At 41.4% G+C, this 18848-nt stretch overlaps 1 pseudogene; it reads left to right on the top strand.

The window, feature by feature from the left end:
- On the top strand, positions 4477 to 17827 carry LOC102184430 (annotated as a pseudogene).

The raw sequence follows: 18848 nt of genomic DNA, 5'->3' as shown, positions 1-18848 counted from the left end.
TATATTTTCATTATTATATTTTAGTCTTCGAACAAATCTCATTTTACAAACAAGATAAAAATTACATACTCATCTTATCTTCAGGAAGGTAAAATTTAATTATTTCAGGTTTTATTATAGTAACCAAACTGTGATACTACCTATGCATATAAGGATTTTATTTCTCTCTCCTCTTTATATGAGTAGTCTATTAAGAACTGGAAAATATAAAATTCTTTAATAATAAGCATCTTTGTATATGTGTTTTGTTTATCTGAAAATTTTCTGAATGCTGTTTTTCCAAACTCTTTTCCTGCTTTCCCTTTCTCTCTTTCATATTTAAGTGCTCTGCACATAACCAGGATATTAACATGATCTTAAATTTATGAACTATGTTATAATTAAAATATTTCTAATTGACACTCATCTCAGATGTAATACTGAATAGGAGGGAGGTGGGAGGGGGGTTCATGTTTGGGAACGCATGTAAGAATTAAAGATTTTAAAATTTAAAAAATAAAAAACTAAAAAAAATAATAAAATAAAATAAAATAAAATTTTAAGAAAGCAATTTCAGGTATGTATGACTATTACATTTTGAAAATTAATGAAGGTTTTGACAAGAGTTTGCCACTATTTCAGGGTCAAAAACACAGGCAAATCTTGCATGTAGTGAAAAAGTGCATTAATGGAAAAGAAGTGGCAGGTTTTTAAGGTTACATTTTGTGGAAATTCTAATACTGTTTTAAAAAGCTTGAATAAATAAACTATCAGAAACACATGTTTTCTCATAGTTATTGCCTTCTTATAATCTACCAGTGTCAGTCTTAGCATACAAATTTGCATGATTTTCAAGCTCCTGTCATGAGCTACAAAATCACTGTGGACAGTGACTTCAGCCACAGGATTAAAAGACACTTGTTTCTTGGATGGAAATCTGTGACAAATCTAGACAGTGTATTCAAAGCAGAGACATCACTTTGCTGACAAAGCCCATCATCTATGGATGTGAGAGTTGGACCACAAAGAAGACAGAGCACCAAAGAATTGATGCTTTTGAATTTTGGTGCTGGAGAAGACTCTTGAGAGCCCCTTGGACAGCAAGGAAATCAAACCAATCAAACCAACATACCCTGAATATTCACTGAAAGGACTGATGCTGAAGCTGAAGCTCCAATACTTTGGGCACCTGATGTGAAGCGCTGACTCACTGGAAAAGACTCCGATGTTGGGAAAGGTTGACAGCTGGAAGAGAAGGCGGTGACAGAGGATAAAGTGGTCGGATGGCATCACCGACTCAATGGACATGAGTCTGAGGAATTTCTGGGAGATAGTGAAGAACAGCAAAATCTCTGGTGTGCTGCAGTCCTTGTGGTCACAAAGAATCAGACACAACTTAGAGACTGAACAACAAAAACAAGGGACTCTTGCTGCCTGGCCATAGGCATCAAGTGAATACTCATCTGACTGAATTATGAAGAAACGCATCACTTCTTATATACACACGTGTGAAAAGGAGATGATCCAGACCGAAGCTCTTGATGCATTCTCACTGCCCTTCCTCACCGCAAAGGGGCCCATCAGAGCTCGCCACCTGGGCTGTGGTGCCTAGGGTGGGAGTGGTTGGTTGGGAGACACTTGGTGGTCAGTATGGGATTTTTAGTATATTTATGAGAGATGGTGAGATTACTCCAGACTGCTTTTATAAAGAAATTGGAGATTGGCATATCTATCTAGCCCAGCAAATGCGAGGTTCTAATCATTTGGTGGCAGCAATACATCCCATTTTGTTAGACTTTCAGGGAAATCATTGTGTCCAAAGTGGTCAAGGATCAAGTCTGGGCAGCGTGGTGGTCTGGACTGAGAGATACAGGTAGGTGTGTCTCTCTGCCCTAACTGATCAGAATCTCTAGTTCGCTTTGATGATCAGAGTAGTCCGCCCACTAGGTTACTGTGTGCGAAGCTGCTTCAGTGGTGTCCGACTCTTTGTGATCTATGGACTGTAGACTTCCAGGCTTCTCTGTTCATGAGATTTCCTGGGTAAGAATACTGGAGTCGGTTGCCATTTTCTTCTCTAGGGTATTTTCCTGGACCAGGGATTGAACTTGCATCTCCTGCATTAGTAGACAGATTCTTTACTGCTGAGCCACAAGGAAAGCCCCAGTAAGAGTGTGGTTTGCATAAAATGTTGGAAAAAAAACAAAACAAAGTAAGTGAATGACTCAGAATTTAACAGATCACACTGACTTTTTTCCCCTATTCAAGAAAAGTAAAACACACATACACAAGAACTTGTCTTCTAGCTTTAGGACGCATGAAAGTGAAAGTGAAAGTGAAAATGAAGTCGCTCAGTCTTGTCCAACTCTTTGCAACCCCATGGACTGTAGCCTACCAGGCTCCTTAGTCCATGGGATTTTCCAGGCAAGAGTACTGGAGTGGGTTGCCATTTCCTTCTCCAGGGGATCTTCCCCACGCAGGGATCAAACCCAGATCTCCTGCATTCCAGGCAGACGCTTTAGGACGCATAGCTGCAGCTAAACATATATAGTAGAATGAAGAGTATCAGGGATATGGCCGTTCATTGATATATTCCATACGCTACTATACTTACTAGTCAGATACACACATATATTGGATGCTTTGCTGTGTTTATTTAAACCAAGCATTTGAAGAAATGAGTGAAAGACAGAAGACTTTCCAAGCACAGCGTCATTGTGAGGCTTCCCCTTTGATTATTTTCTGTATAGTCATTTATCCTGTGGTTAGACATATGAATACTTGCTTAGTTCAGTTCAGTTCAGTCATGTCTGACTCTTTGCAACCCCCTGGACTGGAGCACGCCAGGCCTTCCTGTCCATCACCAACTCCCGGAGTTTACTCAAACCCATGTCCATCGAGTCGGTGATGCCATCCAGCCATCTCATCCTCTGTCGTCCCGTCTCCTCCTGCCCTCAGTCTTTCCCAGCATCAGGGGCTTTTCCAACGAGCCAGCCCGTTTTTCGAATATGTGCTACTTACTAGTTCATCAGGGCCTCCCTGGCGGCTCAGGTGGTAAAGCATCTGCCTCCAATGTGGGAGACCTGGGTTCGATCACTGGGTCAGGAAGATCCCCTGGAGAAGGAAATGGCAACCCACTCCAGTATTCTTGCTTGGAAAATCCCATGGATACAGGAGCCTGGTGGGCTACAGTCCATGGGGTTACACACACACACTGACACAGACACACACACACACACACACACACACACATTGATTAAAATGCTGGATTTGTGCCCCTTCTATTGAGTTAAAGATATTTTACAGTTTGTGGTCTTTTAGCTCACCATTTTATTTTCTTGTTCATCCCCTCATCATGCTTCTTGAATTGTATTTAAACTCAAATAGAGGGAGTTGGATCAAGATGGCAGAGTAAGAGGATGTATGTCACCTTCCCTTACAAACACATCAAAAATCCATCTACATGTGGAAACAGAGGAGAATGTTTATACAATTAAACATACAATAAAAATCTCCTGACAACTCAGTAGTGTCAGGGAAAAAAAAAGGCCACTGGTAGGGACCTACGCCCCAGGGATGGATCTATAAGGTCTACAAGTGGACTGTCACCTTGAGGAGTGAGAAGGTCAAGCCAGTCTGGGCACCCCACTTCTGGAGTCCAGCATGCAGAAGATGGTCCTCCTGGCCTGGTGAGAGATGATGAGATAGAAAGATGGCTAGAGAAACCTAGACTCTGCTCCCCAGGAGGAACACGTGCAAACTTGCTGACAATCAGGGTGGAGAGAGCCTTGTGTTGTCAGTTGCCATCTTTCCAAATGTAGTCATCTGGAGGGGTGAACACCCCAGCCCTGCTCACTCCACGGCGAAGCTGGGCCTGGGATCAAGGCAGAGACTCAATCGAGCTGCCCAGAGAGAGACCGGGGTGCCTGGTGGCCACTGCTAGATCACTGGGTGGCGAGTGTAGACACGGGGGGCCTTGTCAGCCTGCGGACCAGGTGGCACCGCAAAAGCATGCAGCAAGGAGGTGCTGAATCTCAGGCAGCCAGGCCCTGGGGGAGGACTCACGCAGACGGGAGGAGACAGCCCTGAGGGCCTGGGGGGCAGCGGGGTGGGGTGGGGGCCACAAGGACCTGGTCAGCGTTCTCGGGAGTGCTCAGTGGCTCCTCTCCCAGCAGAAGAGCCTGCCCTCCCCAGGCGGCACTGTGGCGTGAGACTGGGGGCAGATGGGTCCTGGGAAAAGTCTGCCACAGGGGAGGCCCCCATCTCTGGTGCAGCCTGGCAACCTCACTACACAACACCCCTACCCCCAGCCCTCGCCTATTCCACCCCATAGCCCTGTGCTAGATCTGGGATGAACACGGCAGAGAGGACAGCATAACCTTGGATGGCAGAACCATGATCTGCACACCGATGGCACCCAGGGCTTCTGTGACCGCACGGACCTCACTTGCTTTAGCTTCTGCCTTTGTGCAGCAGGGTACAGACTCGAGGGCTCGGACCATGATCAAACCTGACCCTCGTTGGGGAGCAGACCCCATGCCTGACAGGGTGGCAATAGCCACGGTGTGGAGAGGAAACCCCACCCCACATCAGCAGAAGCTATGGATACTACAATACGAACCACACCCACTTCCAAGGGGAGAAGGGCCAGCTCACCTTGAGGAAGCACATGGCTGGGGTCCAAAATCAGCCCTCACACCAAAAAGATTGTACAAACACGGTCTACACAGGGATACTCCCACAGAACAATACCCCTTCCAGACCAAAGTTGGTAACTATTTCTCCTAAATTTATAGTGACATAGAAAGTTCAGAAAATGACAAAGCAGAGAAGTACTCTGAATTCAAAGAACCAGAGAAATCCCCTGAAAGAGCAAATCATGAAAAAGAGCTCACTAGTTTACTGGACCCTGAGTTCAAAAGCAGGTAGTAAAAATGGTAACTCAATTAAGAAAGATTATCAAGAGAATTGCAGAATACTATAATAAGGAACAAGAAACTATAAAGATGTTCTGATCAAAATTGGTTTAATTGCCATGATAAAAACCAACCTAGAAGCAATTATTAGAGGACTAAATGACAGAGAAGAATGAACAGGGGATCTGGAAGATAGAAGAATAGATATCACTGAATCAAGACAGCAGGCAGAGAGACAATTTAAAAAAAAATAGCAATTTGGGGATCTAAGAGATAAAATGACCTGCCTCTGGAGAAACCTATATGCAGGTCAGGAAGCAACAGGAAGTTAGAACTGGACATGGAACAACAGACTGATTCCAAATAGGAAAAGGAGTACGTCAAGGCTGTATATTGTCACTCTGCTTATTTAACTTCTATGCAGAGTATATCATGAGAAATGCTGGACTGGAAGAAGCACAAGCTGGAATCAAGATTGCTGGGAGAAATATCAATAACCTCAGATATGCAGATGACACCACCCTTATGGCAGAAAGTGAAGAGGAACTAAAAGGCCTCTTGATGAAAGTGAAAGAGGAGAGTGAAAAAGTTGGCTTAAAGCTCAACATTCAGAAAACAAAGATCATGGCATCTGGTCCCATCACTTCATGGAAATAAATGAGGAAACAGTGGAAACAGTATCAGACTTTATTTTGGGGGCTCCAAAATCACTGCAGATGGTGACTGCAGCCATGAAATTAAAAGACAGTTGGAAGAAAGTTATGACCAACTTAGATAGCTAAATATTCTAAGTTATGACCAACTTAGATAGCATATTACTTTACCAACAAAGGTCTGTCTAGTCAAAGCCATGGTTTTTCGAGTAGTCATGTATTGATGTGAGAGATGGACTATAAAGAAAGCTGAGTGCTGAAGAATTGATGCTTTTGAACTATGGTGTTGGAGAAGACTTTTGAGAGTCCCTTGGACTGCAAAGAGGTCCAACCAGTCCATTCTGAAGGAGATCAGTCCTGGGTGTTCTTTGGAAGGAATGATGCTAAAGCTGAAACTCCAGTACTTTGGCCACTTCATGAGAAGAGTTGACTCATTGGAAAAGACTCTGATGCTGGGAGGGATTGGGGGCAGGAGGAGAAGGGGACGACCCAGGATGAGATGGCTGGTTGGCATCACTGACTCGATGGACGTGAGTCTGGATGAACTCTGGGAGTTGGTGATGGACAGGGAGGCCTGGCGTGCTGCAATTCATGGGGTCGCAAAGAGTTGGACACGACTGAGCGACTGAACTGAACTGAAATGAAGAGATAAAATAAAATCTGAAAACTACACATGATAGGGGAAGAAGAGAAAAAAAAGTGTTCAAAAATGTATTTGAAGAAATCATGGTTGAAAACTTCCCAAACCTAAATAAGAAAACAAATATCCAGGTACCAGAAGCACAGAGGATCCCAAACATGTTGAATCCAAAGAGATTCATACCAAGACAAATCATAATTAAAATTGCAAAAGTTAGAGAAGATTCTAAAGACAGTAAGAGGAAAACAAAATCAATTGTAGGGGAACCCCGATAAAGCTATCAGCCGATGACAGAAACTGTAGGCCAGAAGGGAGTATCGTGATATATTCAAAGTCTTGAAAGGGAAAAATCTGCTACCTAGGATACTTTACCTAGCAAGATTATGCAGTGGAGAAAAGACAGTCTTTTCAAAAAGTGATGTTGGGAAAGCTGGACAGCTGCATGTAAATCAAAGAAGCTAGAATACTTCCTAACTTCATTTGTACTTCCAGAAACAAAAGTGAACTCAAAATGGTTTAAAGGTCAAACTTAAGACATGACACAATGAAAATCCTAGCAGAATACACAGGCAAGATATCGTGGAGATAAATCATGGCAATATTTTCTTAGATTAGTCTCCCCAGGCAAAAGAAATAAAAGCAAAAACAAGTAAATGGCACCTAATCAAATTTATAAGTTTTCACACAGCAAAGGAAACCATTAACCAAACAGAAAGACACCAATGGAATGGGAGAAAGTATTTGCAAATGATGTGACCAACAGGAGTTAATACCTTATATATATACACAGCTCATACAACTCGATATCAAATAAACAATACAGTCAAAAAGGGGCAGAGGACCTAAACAGATATTTTTCCAAAGAAATCCTAGATGGTCAACAGACACATGAAAAGATGCTTAACATCACTACTTAATAGAGAAATGCAAATCAAAACCACAATAAGGTATCACTTCACATGGTCAGTACAGTTCAGTTCAGTTCAGTCGCTCAGTCATGTCCAACTCTTCGCGACCCCATGGACTGCAGCACACCAGGCCTCCCCGTCCATCACCAACTCCTGGAGTTTACTCAAACTCATGTCCATCAAGTTGGTGATGCCATCCAATCATCTCATCCTCTGTCATCCCTTTTTCCTCCTGCCTTCAATCTTTCCAAGCATCAGGATCTTTTCAAATAAGTCAGCTCTTCACATCAGGTGGCCACAGTATTGGAGTTTCAGCTTTAACATCAGTCCTTCCAATGAATATTCAGGACTGATTTTCTTCAGGATGGACTGGTTGGATCTCCTTGCTGTTCAAGGTACTCCCAAGAGTCTTCTCCAGCACCACAGTTCAAAAGCATCAATTCTTCAGCACTTAGCTTTCTTTTTTGTCCACCTCTCACATCCATAATGACTACTGGAAACACCATATGTTAGAATGGCTATAATGAAAAGCCTACAAATATTAAGTGCTCAGAGCCTGTGGAGTAAAGGGGACTCTCCTATATTGTTAGTGGAAATGGAAACTGCTGCAGCCACTATGGGAAATAGTTTGGAGGTCCTTTAAAAATCTAAATATAGAGTTACCATAGGATTCAACATCATTCCTAGGCCTCGTTGTTTATCTGGAAAAATGAAGACTCTGATTTGAAAATATACCTGCACCCCCAACATTCACAGCAGCACTGTTTACAATAGTGAAACATGAAAACAACTCAAATGTCCATCAGCCAATGATTAGCTTAATAAAATGTGACATACATCATCTGCTAGTGGGCATTTGAGTTCTTACCATGTCTTTACTATTGTAAATAGTGCTGCTATGAATGTTGGAGTGCATGTATCTTTGAGAATTAGGGTCTTTGTTTTTCCAGATGGATAACCAGGAGTGAATGCTGGATTGTATGGTAACTGTACTTTTAGATTTTTAAGGGACCTCCATACTGTTTTCCATAGTGACTGAATATATAGTTAGATAAATGAATCACTTTGCTCTATACCTGAAGCACAATATTGCAGTCAACTATAAATCAATAAAAACATCAAATAGACATTAAGCCTTATTTATTTTCCTTTATTTTCCTTTGAGAGTATGAGATAAAGTTAATAAGCACATAATCTCACACCCTGACATAAAGAGAAAGGTTTAGATAAGCCGTATGAGTTCCAGAAGTTTTAGAAAACAGGACTTTGGAGGTCATACAGAATTTATCTCTTTTCGTCTTAGCACAAGCAATTTTCTTTCATGAATTTATCGAATGTGAGAAAAAATAAAGTTCTAACTTTTACAGTCAGCTCCCCAACCGATTTGTAAGGCAATTTTGAGGCAGGTTTGTGTTCATTGCTTTTCAGGGTCTTACTAATTAAACTGTTTACCAGATACTGCTTTGAAGACCATATCAGTTTAAAGTATAATATTGGTATTAAAAACCTTAACATTTCCACTTGGAAATAGGAAGACCAGAAAATCTGTTTGAAAATCCACAGGAATAGTGATCAAGACCCGAAAAGACTTTGGAATGGACAAGTGAAGAGGAACATCATTCTAGGTGATATACTCCAATCCAAAGATACTTAGGGAAGATTTTGATGCTGATAGTTTTTCAACAAAGTAACTCTGATGATGTCTATAATAAACAGATTCATCTGGTAATCGGAGGCAAAATGAACCTCATTATGGAAATAAATCTACATTATTTTTGGTGCAATTGGATTGGGAAAACTTTGTAACAGTATGTTGCTGTTCACAAAAGCAAAACAACTCAATTCATCCACTTGCAGTGGAAAATATTTTCTGTCCAGAAGTGGTAAGAGGGTTTAGCTGAGCTCTATAAATATTCCTGCCTGAATGTGAAGCTTGAAGCTTTAGTGTGAATGTGTGTGGTCCCACATGCACAGATGTCTGTGAACAAAGGAAAGAACCAGAGTCTAGCATTACTGAAGTTTCAGCCAGTTCAGCTGAGTAGTTCAGTCGTGTCTGACTCTTTGCGACCCCATGGACTGCAGCACACCAGGCTTCCCTGTCTATCACCAACTCCCGGAGTTTGCTCAAATTCATGTCCATCCAGTTGCTGATGCCATTCAATCATGTTTCAGTTGGGTAGAAAAATTCTAAAATGTATTTGAGAATTAGTGAGGAACTATCTATTTCTCTGTATATTACTCATAAAGTACAACTGGTTAAAGCATTTGATGCTTAACAAGAGTTATTCTTAGAATTGCAATTTTTGAATCAGAGCATTAGAATCAAGGACAGTGCAAATATAGGGCATACTTATAAGACTGAAATGTCAACATATAGGTACATAGATGGTAAATACTTCAGAGTCCCTATTCATAAACTCAAAGTGTGGCTCTAAGATTCTTAAAAGCTAAAGGAAAACACATTTTATTGTGTGATTTTCTAGTCTTTCCTGACTAGAACTTCCAGGACTTCCAGGTGGAAATGTTAAAGTTTTGGATATAAATATTATACATTAAACTGATATAGTCTTCAAAGTACATTGGGTTTATAATACTGATTAATGAAATTAACCAGAGTATGAGAACCTGTCCCAAAGATATATAGAAACTGTCCTCCAAATTCTTCAGTCATCACTATCAATCCTGAAAATTCTCACAGTCCTATAGCAAAGCTAGGTGAAAACTTAAGAAGTATTATTTGTGTCAATGAAACCAAAACCGATCTGAAAGAATATGGACATTGTTTTAAAGCCTGAATGCATTGGACGAACCAAAGTCAGTCAAGAGGAGCAAAACTCCATGGCTCCATTCAGAAAAGATAATATAGGTAAATCAAGTAGTCTATATGTCTAAGCCACTAGGATCTCCCCACTCAAAGCATCAGAGATACTCCTGATTGAGCCACAAGACACTGCAATGTTGGCCCAAATCAAAAGTAAATGGGAAACCAAACTGACTGGTGCTGAGACACTCCCTCCTTCCAAAGCCCTTGACTCCTGCTTCTAGTCCACCTTGGCCTCAGATAGTCTACAAAAAGTAATGATCAGTGCTGCAGCTGGAGCTCCTTGTCTCTCAGGGGGATTCAAAGGCCCTAATCACCTTATTCTGAGTACAGCGAGGAATTCTAGGAAAGGGAGGGACTCAAACTGTGCGGTTCTATTGATTACAGACACCGAGTCACTGCTGAGCCCGCTCTTGTTGTGTCTTACTCTTTGCGATCCCCAGGACTCTAGCCCATCTGCCCCTTTGTCCATGGGATTTCCCAGGTAAGAATACTGGAGTAGGTTTCCATTTCCTCCTCCAGGGGATCTTCCTAACACAGGGATCAAACCGGTGTCTTCTGCGTCTCCTGCACTGGCAGGAAGGTTCTTTACCACTGAGCCACCTGGGGGGGAACTAACATTTAACTGGTGGATTTGAGATAAGAGTCACAGCAGGGAAGAGAACCTGAAGCCATCTTGTGCATGAAAGGGAAAGTCGCTCACTCGTGTCCGGCTCTTCGTGATCCCATGGACTGTACAGTCCATGGAATTCTACAGGCCAGAATACTGGAGTGGATAGCCTTTCCCTTCTTCAGGGGATCTTCCCAATCCAGAGATTGAACCCAGGTCTCCCGCATTGCAGGTAGATTCTTCATCAGCTGAGCCACAAGGGAAGCCCAAGAATACTGGAGTGGGTAGCCTATCCCTTCTCCAGCGGGTCTTCCCAACCCAGGAATTGAACCAGGGTCTCCCCCATTGCAGGCAGATTCTTTACCAACTGAGCTATCCAGGAAGCCCTTCTTGTGCATAAAGTGAAGTCGCTCAGTCCTGTCCAACTCTTCGCGACCCCATGGACTGTAGCCCACCACTCTTCTCCATCCATGGGATTTTCCAGGCAAGAGTACTGGAGTGGGTTGCCATTTCCTTCTCCAGGGGAATCTTCCTGATGCAGGGATCAAACCCGGGTCTCCAACATTATAGACAGATGCTCTACTGTTTGAGCCACCAGGGAAGTCTTGTGTGGGGACCTTTAGAAAGAGTCATGCACTATTGTGACTTCTGCTGAATTTTTAATTGTGATCAACGTTTTACATGCTTGTAATAAGAATGTTCATAAAGGTCAGAGGGGATCCTCCTGATTGGAAATAATTTAATGTGAAGAAGTTGGTGGGATATGTAAATCACTTCCAAACCACCTCCCTGTCCCTTCTCTGATGGTCTAACAGAAGTAATATAGAATGCCAGGGAGAGAAGGGGAAAACACAGCCTTGATTAGTACTTAATATCAGCAGGAATAACCAGAGATGAAATCTTTCAGCACAACCATCATGATGCCAGTGAAAAATGCTCATGGGATCTGAAGACTTAAAATAGGTTACTGTCAACTGAATTTAGTTGTTTCACTCACAGATGAACTATTCCAGAAATTGTGACCATAACACCCAGGTTAATGGCACTGGGTATACAATCTTAGACATTGTGAACAACATTTTTATGTCCTACCAGTATCTGAGGACCAAGACCAATTTCCATTCATGTGTCAAGTCCTCTAATAAAGGACTGCAGCAGTTTTCAAGGGGTAAGGATTACTGTATGTTCTTTCACACCGGAAAGCAAGGGTTACGGAATGTTTAAGTGAAGGTTAAAAGAGATGCTAGCATTAAACTGAGGGTTTTTCATAGAAAGATTGTAAGGAATTGAAATGGGAACAACTTTCTCACTCTGCTATTACTCCTATCTAATGTTGCTGCCATGTTAACAGCTAAAATCATCTTGAGAACTGCCTCGTCCAATATCGCCATAATTTGGGAAACAGTAGTGCGACTGAGCGACTTCACTTTCACTTTTCACTTTCCTGCATTGGAGAAGGAAATGGCAACCCACTCCAGTGTTCTTGCCTGGAGAATCCCAGGGACAGCGGAGCCTGGTGGGCTGCCGTCTATGGGGTCGCACAGAGTCAGACACGACTGAAGCGACTCAGCAGCAGCAGCAGCAGCAGTGTCAATACAAGACTCGGAAGACCTAGGTCCTCTGCTCAATTCTATCATTTACTAGGTGTGTGAATTTGAGGGAAAATCTTCCTCTGTTTTGTCTCATTTTTTCCCATTTATAAAATGAACTGTTATAGGCCCTTCATACTTGACAATAATGAAACTTTCTGCTATTGAACTTAAGTCACACTTAGCCTTCAGAAATTTCCCTTCCAGAGAAGAATTTGTTTCCTCTTGTGTAGCTTACTTTGCTTCTCTTGTTTAGAAGAGGGGAGAGAGACAGAAAGAGAGAGAGAGAGAGACAAAGGGAGGTCTTAAGAGAGAAAGGCAGAAGTCAGCAACAAACAGCAGCTCAGCAGGGCAGGGATGAGCAGAACATCTGTTAAGTACAGGTTCTGAAATCAGCAAAGGTGGGTTTGAATCCTGGATTTCTACACACAGATTTACATGGGCTTATGCAAGCTACTTAATTTTAAGATATCTGTTTTCTCATTCAATCTGTTGAGAGGCTAATCCTTAGTATACAAGATTGTTGTAAAGATTAAATGTGCAGCAATGTCACTAGGTTGAAGAAGGCATGTCTGCTTCCCGTAGGGGACAAATACATTTGAATGACTGAAATAAGGAACGTTGAGCATTTTCATCCCATCAGCCTCAGGATAACTTGATTATCCCACCTCATCTCTTGAAAATATCAGACTTAGAGTGGGTATTAAATAAGACAGTTCTCTTACTAATATTAATATATTTAATAATAGAAATATTGGAGTGATGTCAACTATTAAGACTGAAGAGAAAAATAAAGCCTAGAATATGATGATTTCTGTGTGATAAAATAATTGTTGAAAGAAAATTAACTTTTAAATTTATATTAAAAGTAAGAGGATAACAGGAAAGAAATGGATGTTGCTCAAGTATGTTGTAATGCTATTAAATGAAATGAATTGGGATAATGCAATTCAATTCACATTGTGCTAGTTATTTATAAGAATGGTTATAGTTATATCGTAAGTTGTATAATTAATGTTAGAAAGAGAAGATTAATATTCAAGGAAGTTGAAATTTTAAAGAGGATACTGCACTTCTCCATGTGTCCATGTTTTATATACACTGTGTAAAACCTGATAATAAACTATTCAAATCATGGGTTTCTTTTGCAATTTAAATGGGATAAAGTTCTAATAGTCATGTCAGTAACAAAATAAAAGAGACTCTAAAGTTTCCAAGAATCCCAGAAACCACAAGTGATTTATCTCCAAATACTAAGACAAATCTAATATTTACTTCATGAGATTCTGGTGACAATGAATGATATAATACACGTCAGGTATTGGTAATAGTGCTGACACAGTACGAACTTACTTGGTGTTATTTATTGATATGTTTGATATGACTTATAAATCCTTATCTATAATTTCTGAGAAGTAATGAAGAATAGATGAGGTATTTCATGTCAGAATGTGAGTTAACATGACAATTTTTTTCATTTTTTTATTGGAGGATAATTGCTTTACAGAATTTTGTTGTTTTCTGTCAAACCTCAACATGAATCAGCCATAGGGATACATACATCCCCTCCCTCTTGAACCTCCCTCCCATCTCCTCCCCATCCTACCCCTCTAGGTTGATACAGAGCCCCTGTTTGAGTCCTGAGTCATACAGCAAATTCCCGTTGCCTATCTATTTTGCATATGGTAATGTAAGTTTCCATGTTACTCTCTCCATACATCTCACCCTCTCCTCCCCCCTCCCCCATGTCCATAGGTCTGTTCTCTGTCTGTTTCTCCATTGTTGCCTTGCAAATACATTCATCAATACCATCTTTCTAGATGCCATATATATACATTAGTATACAATATTTCTTTTTTCTATTTCTGACTTATTTTATCCTGTATAACAGTGTCTAGGTTCATCCACCTCTATAGACTCGCTCAAATTCATTCCTTTTTATGGATGAGTAAAAATACACATATTCCATTGTATATATGTACTACTACGTCTTTATCTGTTTTATCCATTTGCTATATGGCTCAGGAAACTAGAACAGGGACTCTGTATCAACCTAACGTGAGAGGTTTTCAGAGAAAAAGATAAATTTTTTAAATATACACTAATGAATCTGAGGTTGATAGCCACAAAAAAATAATGAATATGTTTATAGAATGTAACCTATACTATAAAAGTTATATAACTACAAATTTGGACATATTTAGGTTTTCATTAGCCTATAAAAGGCATGACATAGTTGTCATTTTGAGTATAGGGTAGTGGTCCAAATGATGCCTCTGAAGTCAGACGATAAAAATTCAATCTCTAGCTCCACTGATATTGGAAAGCATTACATCTAGTAAACAATAAATATACTGGTCCCTCAGTATCATCATCTATGATATGAAAGCAATACAGGTACCTACTAAATTTTCCACTGAGATTTAAAACAGTGCCTGGCATAGAAGTATGCTGTAAACATAAACTTTTTGGTTACTTTTCAGAACTATTATGAAATATTTTGATAAAGTTCCTCTAGATTTTTGTAGATAGGACTAGAAGTGACACTACTTTTTAAATTTCAGTATTCATAATCTCAGCCTTTGCCTTCTAATTAATTGTAAATTACTCACAGATAAGCAGATGACATCACCATTAGGGCAGAAAGTGAAGAGGAACTAAAGGGCTTCTTGATAAAGGTGAAAGAGGAGTGAAAAAACTGACTTAAAACTCAACTTTTGCTTTATCACAACGGGTTTGCTGCCAGGACACATGTGTTGTGAAAACCATCCTTCAGTTCAGTTCACTTCAGTCGCTCAGTCATGTCCGACTCTTTGCGACCCCATGAATCACAGCACGCCAGGCCGCCCTGTCCATCACCAACTCCTGGAGTTCACCAAAACTCATGTGCATCAAGTCAGTGAGGTCATCCAGCCATCTCATCCTCGGTTGTCCCCTTCTCCTCCTGCCCCCAATCCCTCTCAGCATCAGAGTCTTTTCCAATGAGTCAACTCTTCGCATGAGGTGGACAAAGTACTGGAGTTTCAGCTTTAGCATCATTCCTTCCAAAGAAATCCCAGGGCTGATCTCCTTCAGAATGGACAGGTTGGATCTCCTTGCAGTCGAAGGGACTCTCAAGAGTCTTCTCCAACACCACAGTTCAAAAGCATCAATTCTTTGGCACTCAGCTTTCTTCACAGCCCAACTCTCACATCCATACATGACCACAGGAAAAACCATAGCCTTGACTAGATGTACCTTAGTCAGCAAAGTACTGTCTCTGCTTTTGAATATGCTGTCTAGGTTGATCATAGCTTTCCTTCCAAGGAGTAAGTGTCTTTTAATTTCATGGCTACAGTCACCATCTGCAGTGATTTTGGAGCCCCCCAAAATAAAGTCTGACACTGTTTCCACTGTTTCCCCATCTATTTCCCATGAAGTGATGGGACCAGATGCCATGATCTTCATTTTCTGAATGTTGAGCTTTAAGCCAACTTTTTCACTCTCCTCATTCACGTTCATCAAGAGGCTTTTTAGTTACTCTTCACTTTCTGCCATAAGGGTGGTGTCATCTGCATATCTGAGGTTATTGATATTTCTCCCAGCAATCTTGATTCCAGCTTGTGTTTCTTCCAGTCCAGCGTTTCTCATGATGTACTCTGCATATAAGTTAAATAAGCAGGGTGACAATATACAGCCTTGATATACTCCTTTTCCTATTTGGAACCAGTCTGTTGTTCCATGTCCAGTTCTAACTGTTGCTTCCTGACCTGCATACAGATTTCTCAAGAGGCAGGTCAGGTGGTCTGGTATTCCCATGTCTTTCGGAATTTTCCACAGTTTCTTGTGATCCACACAGTCAAAGGCTTTGGCATAGTCAGTAAAAGAGAAATAGATGTTTCTCTCTTGCTTTTTCCATGATCCAGCGGATGTTGGCAATTTGATCTCTGGTTCCTCTGCCTTTTCTAAAACCAGCTTGAACATCAGGGAGTTCATGGTTCATGTATTGCTGAAGCCTGGCTTGGAGAATTTTGAGCATTACTTTACTAGCATGTGAGATGAGTGCAACTGTGCAGTAGTTTGAGCATTCTTTGACATTGCCTTTCTTTGGGATTGGAATGAAAACTGACCTTTTCCAGTCCTGTGGCCACTGCTGAGTTGTCCAATTTGCTGGCATATTGAGTGAAGCACTTTCACAGCATCATCTTTCAGGACCTTAAACCTAAGCAAAATTGGGAAAGGAAAAAACCCACATCAACATTATTGTCATTGGGCATGTAGATTCAGGGAGGTCTACCACGACTGGCCAGCTGGTCTACAAATGTGGCGGGATCAACCAGAGAACAGTGGAAAAGTTTGAAAAGAAGGCTTCCAGGATGGAAGGGCTCCTTCAAGTACGCCTGGGTCTTGGACAAACTGAAAGCTGACCATGCATGGTATCACCATTGCTCTCTCTCCCTGTGGAATTCTGAGACCAGCAAGTGCTGTGTTACCATCATTTATGCCCCTGGACACAGAGACTTCATCAAAAACGTGATTACAGGCACCTCCCAGGCTGACTGTGCCCTCCAACTGTTGCTGCTGGAGCTGGTGAATTTGAAGCCAGCATCTCCAGGAGCGGGCAGACCCATGAGCATGCTCTTCTGGCTTGCACTCTGGGTGTGAAACAACTAATTGTTGGAGTTAAAATGGATTCCACGAGCCACCCTACAGCCAGAAGAGACATGAGGAAATTGTTAAGAAGTCAGCGCCTACATTAAGAAAATTGGCCGCAGCCCCAACACAGTAGCTTTTGTGCCAATTTTTGCCTGCAATGGTGACAACATGCCGGAGCCAAGCGCTAACAGGCCATCATGGTTCAAGGGATGGAAAGTCACCCGTAAGGATGGCACCATCCAGGGTGCCCATGGACCACCCTGCTTGAAGCTCTGGAGTTCATCCTGCCACCAACTCACCCAACTGATAGACCCTTGCGTTTGCGCCTCCAGGATGTCTATAAAGTTGGTGGTATTGGTACTGTCCCTGTGGGTCACATGGAGACTGATGTTCTCAAACCTGGCATGATGGTCCCCTTTGCTCCAGTCAATGTAATGACTGAAGTGAGGTCTTCAGAAATGCACCGTGAAGCATGGAGTGAAGCCCTTCCTGGGGACAATGTGGGCTTCCATGTCAAGAACGTGTCTGTCAAAGATGTTCGTCATGGCAACATGGCTGGTGACAGCAAAAATGACCCACCAATGGAAGCTGCTGGCTTCACAGCTCAGCTGATTATTTTGAACCATCCAGTGCAGGATATGCACCTGTGCTGGACTGTCACACAGCTCACATTGCTTGCAAGTTTGCTGAGCTGAAGGAGATTGATTGCTGTTCTAGAAAAAGCTAGAAGATGGCCCTAAATCCTTGAAATCTGGTGATGCTACCGTCACTGATATGGTCCCTGGCAAGCCCATGTGTGTTGAGAGCTTCTCTGACTTCCTCCCCTGGGCCATTTTGCTGTGCGTGACGTGAGACAGACGGTCGCTGTGGTTGTCAGCAAAGCAGTGGGCGAGAAGGCAGCTGGAGCTGGTGAGGTCACCAAGTCTGCCCAGAATGCTCAGAAGGCTAGATTAATGTTATCCCCAATACCTGCCACCCCAAGTCTTAATCCGTGGCAGAAGAACGGACTCAGAACTGTTTGTCTCAGTTGGCCATTTAAGTTTAATAGCAAAAGACTGGTTAATAGCAATGCATTGTAAAACCTACAGAAGGAAAGGAGAGTATTTTTGTGGACCATACGTTTTGTGTGTGGCAGTTCAAGTTATTAGTTTTTAAAATCAGTACTTTGGGACACTATAAAAGCAGTGCTAAGAGGAAAGTTCATAGCAATACAGGCATACCTCAAGAAACAAGAAAAAAGTCAAATAAATAACCTAACTCTGCCACTAAAGCAACTAGAAAAGGAAGAGTTGGAGAACCCCAGAGTTAGTGGAAGGAAAGAAATCTTAAAAATTAGGGCAGAAATAAATGCAAAAGAAACAAAAGAGACCATAGAAAAAATCAACAAAGCCAAAAGCTGGTTCTTTGAAAGGATAAATAAAATTGACAAACCATTAGCCAGACTCATCAAGAAGCAAAGAGAGAAAAATCAAATCAATAAAATTAGAAATGAAAATGGAGAGATCACAACAGACAACACAGAAATACAAAGGATCATAAGAGACTACTATCAGCAGTTGTATGCCAATAAAATGGACAACGTGGAAGAAATGGACAAATTCTTAGAAAAGTACGATTTTCCAAAACTGAACCAGGAAGAAATAGAAAATCTTAACAGACCCATCACGAGCACGGAAATTGAAATGGTAATCAGAAATCTTCCAGCAAACAAAAGCCCAGGTCCAGACGGCTTCACAGCTGAATTCTACCAAAAATTTCGAGAAGAGCTAACACCTATCCTCCTCAAACTCTTCCAGAAAATTGCAGAGGAAGGGAAAATTCCAACCTCATTCTATGAGGCCACCATCACCCTAATACCAAAACCTGACAAAGATGTCACAAAAAAGGAAAACTACAGGCCAATATCACTGATGAACATAGATGCAAAAATCCTCAACAAAATTCTAGCAATCAGAATCCAACAACACATTAAAAAGATCATACACCATGACCAAGTGGGCTTTATCCCAGGGATGCAAGGATTCTTCAATATCCGCAAATCAATCAATGTAATTCACCACATTAACAAATTGAAAAATAAAAACCATATGATTATCTCAA

Source organism: Capra hircus, chromosome 7 (assembly GCF_001704415.2).
Source record: "Capra hircus breed San Clemente chromosome 7, ASM170441v1, whole genome shotgun sequence".
Taxonomy (NCBI): domain Eukaryota; kingdom Metazoa; phylum Chordata; class Mammalia; order Artiodactyla; family Bovidae; genus Capra; species Capra hircus.
This window is presented reverse-complemented; position numbering and strand designations above follow the sequence as displayed.